Source organism: Lactuca virosa, chromosome 6, assembly GCF_052849685.1.
Source record: "Lactuca virosa cultivar CGN04683 chromosome 6, Lactuca_virosa_CGN04683_v6, whole genome shotgun sequence".
Lineage (NCBI taxonomy): Eukaryota > Viridiplantae > Streptophyta > Magnoliopsida > Asterales > Asteraceae > Lactuca > Lactuca virosa.
The window spans coordinates 232,421,652-232,430,631 of record NC_136431.1 but is presented as its reverse complement, the minus strand read 5'-3'; the positions used below and the strand labels follow the sequence as shown (position 1 = coordinate 232,430,631).

Here is an 8,980-nt window from a genome sequence, read left to right as displayed (position 1 = left end):
CTGCCATGTTCTCATTGTCTCCACCCCAAATTTCATTGCCTCTTGTAACATCTTCTTGTGGGTTATGATATTCGCATGAATGTTCTACAAATTCTTCAATTAAATCCTTAATAGTAGACGATTCTTTCTTTGTCATTGGCCCTTGAGAGTCAAGGAGTTGTCTTTTTGTGACGTTCACCCCATCGTAAAAGATAGATACTTCTTGTTGCATATTGAGATCGTGTTAGGGGCAATTCCTAAGCATGCATTTGTACTTCTCCCACGCTTCAAAAAAAGACTCACCATCATTTTTTTGGAAGTTTGCTATCTTCTTCTTGAGCTTGGCTATTTTTGATGGTGGGCTAAACTGCTTAATGAAAGCTTCGGGTAGATTCGTCCAGGTTTAAATTGCTCCAGGTGCAAGGGACTTTAGCCAGATTTTTGCATCTCCAGTGAAGGTTACTGGGACCAGTCTAAGCAACACTGCTTCTCGGTAGATATTTGAAACATTGAAGTAATTTGAAATGTTCTTGACTTCATCGATGTCCCTAAACGCGTCTTCATGATCCTTTCCGGAAAATAGAATGTCCTTGAGCATTCCAGAATATGGCCCTTGAGCTCAAAGTTGGTTTCAGCTGAGATTTTTGGTGGAGCAAGGCCTAACCCATGATCATTGTGCACTTGTTTCTAGTATGCCTCTGTAGTCATCCATGTAATATCCACCATCTCGTCTTTTGTTTTGAGTTTTTTTTTTCAGATTCCGAATCAGTCACATACTCGCTCCCTACTTCGTTTGGTTTAACTTCTTCTTTGGGATCATACTTTTCTTTTCTTCTTTCTTTGTTGCTTTTGCGAAGAATAGACTCTGTATTTTCAACACCAGGTACTGTAGAGGATGAAAATTCTCGGGTCATAAATTAACTACAACAAAACAAAAATAAACACGTAAAAAGAATAAAAACGATTAAGCAAAAACTGTTAGGACGTCCGCCATGGCGAGGTGATAAATCGCCACGTCGTGGTAACGTACTAAACAGAAAATTGAATACAGAAAAAATTAACAGAAAAATTCAAACTTTATATGAAATAAATCTCACACAAAGGATCGAAAACAAATAGCTGATAAAAATTAACTTAAATTAAGCCGTTCCCAACAACAACTCCAAAAACTTGATATGTATTTTACGTACTAAGTAATAAACCAACTAATCTAGACTAACTAATACACGATAGGCATTGTACCTAATCGAATAGTAGTATAGTTCAGGTAAGCATGGTATCGAATACAGGGAACGGTAATAATAATTAAATTAACTACTAAATATTAACTAAAATTAATAATTAATAAAAGAGGGGGATTTTTTTTAGTTTTGAAAGTCTAGAAATTGAACTCTACTTATCAAAGAAGCAAATTAGCAAAGAGACAATTTAAAACTAAAGAAGAAAATAAAGAAACGGTTCTCAACCAAGAAATTAAAGAGACTTTAGCTTAGATTCGAATCACTTGCTTCTATGGTTGATTTAGTGGAAAGTGCAATGGATTATTATTTTTTTGCTTACTGATTCCTACTTTGATTAGAATTATGATCAATAGACTAATCCTTCAGCTACACAAGTTCAATCATTCAGTGATCAATTGGACAATTAAACAAGCAAACTAGTATTCAATTCGAATTATGTAAGACTTGTAATTTTGATTGACATAAATGGTTATAAACATCAATTCAATACATGAATGTTCTTCATATATTAACTCATATATTAGTTTACCAACTTTTCTATTTAATCTTAGATTTTTGGTCAAAACGCCAGTCTTATAACAATGTTATTCACAATATCATAAGATTCAAGCCAATTAAGATAGATAGATCATACAATACCAATTAAACTCAGAAATAAACAGAAAATAAGTTGTCATTAACATAAAAAGGTTCTTTAACAAGCAAGCATAGTAAATAAGCAACTAGTAAGAATCCAAATCCACTTAATCAACGCATAGTATGCAAGATCATCTACTCGAAATGAAAGTTAAGGTTTTTAGCCCATAACTACTGTAAACAAACACATAAAAATGAAATATACCTTGCTAAGCATGATCAAAACAAATTAATTAAGTGATTAAGAGTAATGTTGCCTTTAGATCTCTTCAAATTCAAGCTCTCAATCAAATTCTGCACTCTAAAGCCTCCAAAGGATGTCTTTGGTCTTCAAAATTCGAAAATAACTTCCATCATAAGTTAGGGTTGAGATAGGAATCGATCTATTTATAAAACTCAAAATTAGCTTATCACTCCATGGCCAATAGGACCCGATATCCGGTTGAAATAGACCGAAGGGGATTAAAGCACCCAGATATGCTTGATAGTATCCAGTTGAAATAGAGCGAAGGGGTAGGCAAGCACCCAGATATGCTTGATAGTATCCGATTGAAATAGACCGAAGGGTAGGTAAGCACCTAGATATGCTTGATAGTATCCGGTTGAAATAGACCGAAGGGGTAGGAAAACACCCAGATATGCTTGGTAGTATGTTTGTTTAGTATGTGGTATTTTGGGGAACTCGCTAAGCTTTGTGCTTACGGTTTTCAGTTTATGTTTGAGGTACTACTGGTTTGAAGAGGAAGAGCTCGGGATTATTGCAGTGCACACACCACATCGCTTCACATTTTATATTACTCTGATATATTTGGATGTTATTGATACACTTTGATTCACTATGGTTTTGATGATGTTGTCTTGGATAATAGTTTTATTAATTTAAAAATCGAAATTTTTAGTCTTAATTTTTGGGACGTTACAACTTGGTATCAGAGCCTTAGTTTGAGGGATTCGGGCATACTCTCGGGTGTGTCTGAACTCAAACTGAGGGTTTGGTAGATTTTTCAAAAAGAAATGTTTAAAAAAAGGGTTTTCTAATAAAAGAAAAAGGGTGTGGTGCATGCAATTCACCGAGCTCAAGTAAGTTTTCCCAAAATACCCATGCATGTTTTATGATATGATTTGATTTATGAATTTATGAATCGCATGCCAGTTAGGGCTAAGGATCCACTTAGGATTTGCATGATAGAATGCTAGGAGAGACGCCTTTATATGACTACTGTATGAGCTTGTAGACTTGCATGCAAGTACTGATCAGTCAGTGATAGGATGACCTGTTTTGGTTATGCTTGTTCCGATTACTTGATGCTCGAATGTTGCTTGCTTTGTGCTTTTAGGAGTTTCTATTAACCTCAACTAACCAGTAAGTGAGTATATTAAGTTACATATTTTTGAGACTAGATAATTTTCGAAGGTTAGGTTTTAACTCTATTGCACAGCTCTTGTTTGAGTCCAACCGTTGTAGTGTGAGACCTTTCATTCGAAGAATTATCTGGTGTCGGCGATATGTAATTGTATTCGTGAGCTAGTTAGAGGATGTTAGGGGGAGTTCCTTATGCAACTGATGACGGGGAGTAGTTTGGTGGTTGCCCTGGATACATCGTTCCTTTTCCGAGTTTTGGCCTGGGTGGGCCGGGATGCTTATCGTCGGGATCTTCCCGTGTTGTTTAGTTAGATCCATAGCGTGTTTCACGTATCTGAGTTGCGGAAATGTTGGGTGGATGGATTGGCCTGATATGTGATGCCTTATAGCCTAAGAGGAATGGGATTTTATGTTAGATTTGAAATCTTTCTTGGTCCTAAGTGAGATTGAGATGTCCTCTATTTGGCTGTGACTTGGAGTGTTACTGCACGAATTTTGTTTGCTTTGTGCTTTGTGGGACTCATGATGATGTGAGTGAAATATTAAGTGAATATGTTAAGTCACATGTGGCATAGGTTAAATAATCTCATAGTGTCGGATTTGACCCTACAGTGCAGCTCTCGTTTGAGTCTAACCGTTGTAGGGATGAGTCTTTCACTCGAAGGATTATCTAAGCTTTGATGCATATGATTGTATTAGCGAAGTAGTTAATTAACATTATTAGGAGTTATTCAGCAACTAATGGCAAGGTGAGGTTAGGAACCTAGGAGAGCCTAGGATGTGCTGTAGTGGGTGGGCATGCGATGTTTAGCGATGGGTATTTATTTGAGAACGGGTGTATAATAATGGATAGGACGGATGCGAACATGAGTAGTTACTTAGAGGACCCGATATGATTCTTGAGGAACGTACGGATGTGTGTGGAATGTAGTAGTGGGCCTATAATACTGGAATAACAAGATCCATACTCGACTCGAGGAAAATTTGGGGGATTCTAAGTAACTGGTTAAGGAAGGTGGCACAGTTTGGCACCATGATTCGTTGCGGTGTATTTCCGCCTTTATCAGTTTATTGGGTATGATCGTCCAGGTTGAGGATGGGTCAGATGATTGTTCGGGCCTTAGTGGCCATGTCTGTTGGGTTTCAATAGTGCAGAAACGTGGAAGGTAGTTGATTCCGAGGTCTGGAGGGCCTTGCTCAAGTAGTGAGAGTTTATTTGCGAGACTCAAGAAGGAAGCGAGTGTGATGAATGGCTCGAGGATTGCAGCTGGAGATTATGTGATTGGCAGATGGATTGGGTGGACGGAGGAAAGAGAAAGTGGTCATGTGATTTTCAGGGATGGGATGTAGTCCCGACATGAGTCTAGAAGATTGTGGTTTTCGTGTCGATGGGTATGGCAACGTAAGAATGCACAAAAGGATTTTTGTGGTGCGATTGCCTTGAGATGTGATAAGGGGTCTGCTTTCTTGAAATTAGTTAGGTCAAGTGCTAGTTGATTGTTTCACGAACCAAGGGAAGTGAATCAGCAAGAACAACTTTTGTTGTCTCTGATGTATCCTGACTAAGAGAATGATGCTTCTTATAATTATGAGTAACGCTCGTGATAAATTGGTTGTTGGGGAATTAGGCGAGGCGTGTGATATTTCATCTGATTCTAGATGAAGAATTTTTGTCATGAGTGGGAAAAATTATTGTTTGTGCATCTGCATGAGATTCTGATATTAGAGGTGGTTATGATTGGGAGGTTTTCGAGGTTTCCATCTGAGATATGGGATAACTTTGTGTTCGCTTGGTCATTAACTGGAAGACCGGTTTGAGATGTGGTATATCTGCAACGTCATTTATTGGTAGTTCGAACCCTAAGTGGGGGAGAATCGGCTATTTTGGTTGAAGGATCACGGCTATGTTTGAGTTTATGATTTCAACAGAATGGGTCGTAGAGATTTGCGGTTCGGGTACGCGGAACTTCGTTTCAGGATTTGGTCAGGATGAAGGTGCAGAGCAAGTTATCATTAGATGTATGTGTTCAGAAATGCAAAAGTCGTCTTTGCGACAAGAAGATGTTGGATAAGGAGCTTGTTGTATCTAGTGGTTCCTTTCAGAATGTCGTTGAATAGATCAAGAGGCGTTTGGGATGCTCAGGCTGAGCATCGAGTGCTGAGGGAATTTCTCAACTCGTTGTATAAATTTTTATCCCTATTCTAGGGTGGGCAGTGTTGATCGGTAAATCATCTTTAGATTTTGGTATGTCTAGTCTCGCGTGAATTTTGGTGCAAGAAGTGTATTGGGCTATTGGGTTAGTTGTCAATGATTTCGCGATCGTTGGTCTTCTTGTTCATTATCAAAGTGGAGGTTCTTCGAAAGTTTCAAGCTGTGTTAGTTGAAGGTCAATGGATGCGTCAACCTATCGTCAAGTTCCATATGTTTTATATTTTCTTTGGTTTCTGGGTATGTTTACCCTCAATCATGGTGTGGAATTTTGGTTCATAGAAGGCTCAAGTTTGGTAGTTATCCTTGATTATTGGAAGTCCTGATGTTGGGGAGGCGTTGTTTAGCTTTCCTGATTTTTGGCAGCATTTCTGGATCACCTTGGAAGTTTCTCGAGCTATTGCAAATTGGTGGAATCTATTCGGTTACAATCAAGGTGTGGAATCTTGTATCAACCATTCATGAGGATGTTTCTGTTAACGGTTAAGGTTAAACATTTCGTTAAATCTGTTAGTACTTCACCCTTTGGGTAAGGTTGTGAGGAAGAAGGAATGTTGTAGATATGGAGATGGTTATGTGCTTCCCTTTGGGGATGTATATTGGGATAGCTCATTAAATATGGTTATGAGGAGGTGTATATGAACTGAGTATGATTGCATGAGAATACCTAGTCAGAATTCATTGGTACGGTTCTTAATTAGTTTGTAGCCCTTGAGTTGGAGCAAGAGTATAACCGCCTATCTCATTCGTTGGTTGGATGCGACCATGTTTTCGTCTGATTTTGCGATGGTAGCAGCCTACGACGTGCAAGGAATTATGTGTGATAAAAGGGTATGGCTTGGGTTGTGTTTGGTTAGCGTCGAAAGGAATGTTGAATGGGTTTTCTGCAAGACAATGGGTTGATGGTTGAGTATATTTAAAGTTTTTGGGTGAAATTCGCGATAGTAATGTTTTGAGTATCCTTTCAGCACATTTTGGTGGTGTTCCCAGTCAGGGACTAGGGGTAGGTTGGATGAATGGATGCTCATCAGTCTTAGGGTAAGGTTTCTGAGAATAGACTGATAGGTTTCTCGTTTCGGGAAGTATAGTGACGAGGATGGTTTGCGGTTGTAGTACTGAGAGTTTCCGATTTATGTGTTTTTATCTGGAAGATGGGTCATACAGTTATGGAGAGAAAGAAATTGTTGTGTTTGAGCATTTTCAAGTTATTGGGTTGCTTTTTGGCAGTTGGGGGTTTCCGAGTGATCTCTCAAGTTTTATTTATAAGATGCCTTGATTTTGAACTGGTTATAGGGAGTTCATGAAATATGTTGGTGTTGTTTTAGGAATAGTAATCGAGACGAATTTCCTAGACGAAATCTAAGTGGGGGAGAATTGTAACATCCTGTTTCCTGCCATTTATGGGCCGTGGGCTGGAAGTCGATTGTGTAAGTCTTTGGGCCTTAAGGAGGCAAAGTTTAGTCCTTGTGGAATGAGGTAATGTTAGTTAAGATCTTTAACCCTTGAATTGTCTTTTAGGCCGAAGGGTAGAAAGGGAAAAGTCATAGGCCGGGTTCTTGCATGAAATATGGATTTTTAGATAATATTTAGATAATATTGTAGAGATATTCAATACATTTATGTGGATATAAAGAATGTAGAAAACGGAGTTGGAACGAAGAAGTTACGACGGTTTGATGTTAGGACAATTTTTTTGGGCCAACCGTGTATGTTGGGCGTACTGAGTATGCCTGAGTACGTTGTGCATAAATTGAGTATGTTGGGCGTACACGATTAGTATCCAAACCCTATTTTCGTGGTTTGAGCCCTATTTAAGCTCCTTAACTCCCCCAAACCCATTCCATTCTCAGCCTCCACCTCTCCAACACCCTCTCTTGAAATTGTAACCCTAGACTGAGCATTGTGAGCAAAAAGAAGGTGTTTTTAAGTGCTTTGGAGTGTCCTTGGTGCGCCTTGGAAAAGAAGGAACTCATTGAAGAAGTGTTGGTTGCATTGGAGCTTGTAGATTCAAACTTTGTTCACCTTGATCTTTCTTCTAGAGGTATAAAGTTTGAATCTTGGATGAAATTGTTAGATCTAGCTAGTTTTGAGTGTTATGAGCATTTGGTCACTTTAAGTGCATAAAATTTAGATCTTGAAAGTTTGTGACCTTGTTATGGATAAAGTTGGAAACTTTATCCATCTAAACATCATTTTTATTCAGATGAAGGTTGGAGACTTGGACTTAATGGATTAAGTTGAAAAAGATGCACGTTTGGGTCCCTTTGAGACTTAAAGACTAAATCTTGTTAGTTGGGACCATTCTAATGGATAAAGTTGGAAACTTTATCCATTATGGAGCTATGAACCATAAAAATGTGATCTTGGCCTTTCTATCCCTTCCATGCAAGAATTGTAATGTCTTATTGGGTTAAGAACTTGGGGTTTTGGACATTAAGCACTTTATTGCCATTCAAAGTCATAAAGTTGGAAACTTTATGACTTTGGACATATTTTTGGGGTTGGAACTGACTTTTGGACGTAAGGGCTTAACGGAGTTTTGGGATTGGGTTGCCTATGCTGGGCGTGCCTAGTAGTACGATGCGCGTATGCGGTCAACGCCCCACTTTTGGTCAACATCAGAGTACGCTGGGCGTACTTTCTTGGTACGCATGGCATACTCTGCTGGGAAGAAATATTGACATTTGGACCTTGACCGCTGACTTTGACTTTGATTTTGACTTTGACCAGGGTTAACGAAGTTTGAACTAATGGCATTTTGGGTAATTTGATTTATAGTTTGAGATACGGGTTCTTGTTAATTGTATAGGTGGCCGGTAGAGATAGCTTTTAGAGCGGTGATCGGTGCAACTATTTTTTCAGACTGTAAGGTGAGTTTTCCTTCACGGTATCCGTAGGTCGAAGGCACCAATGCCGACCAACTAGTTTATGTTGTAGTATGATGGTTGACTTCGTGACAACTGTCAGTCATGCTTGTGTTTGCTTGATGACTTTGTGATTCCTGTTATGATATTATGTGGTAGTAGAAGGGGTGAAATAGACCCGATATCCGGTTGAAATAGACCGAAGGGGATTGCAAGCACCCAAATATGATTGATAGTATCTGGTTGAAATAGACCGAAGGGGTAGACAAGCACCCAAATATCCTTGATAGTATCCGGTTGAAATAGACCGAAGGGTTAGGCAAGCATTCATATATGTTTAATAATATCCGGTTGAAATAGATCGAAAGGGTAGGCAAGCACCCATATATGTCTGCCACTATGTTTGTTTAGTATGTGGTATTTTGGGGAACTCACTAAGCTTTGTGCTTACGGTTTTCAGTTTATGTTTCAGATACTTCTGGTTTGAAGAGGAAGAGCCCGAGATAATTGCAGTGCACACACCACATCGTTCCGCATTTTATATTATTCTGATATATATTTGGATGTTATTAATACACTTTGATTCAGTATGGTTTTTATGATGTTGTCTTGGATAATAGTTTTATTAATTAAAAAATCAAAATTTTTAGTCGTAATTTTTGGGACGTTACACTGATATATTTAAAAA

General features: G+C 38.5%; 1 non-coding gene across 1 annotated transcript; it reads left to right on the top strand.

Moving 5' to 3' along the window:
* The first annotated feature begins 215 nt into the window (after positions 1 to 215).
* LOC145123150 (small nucleolar RNA R71) lies at positions 216 to 322 on the top strand. Its single transcript, XR_013715024.1, has one exon. It is a non-coding gene; the product is annotated as a small nucleolar RNA R71 (small nucleolar RNA).
* The last annotated feature ends 8,658 nt before the right edge of the window (positions 323 to 8,980 follow it).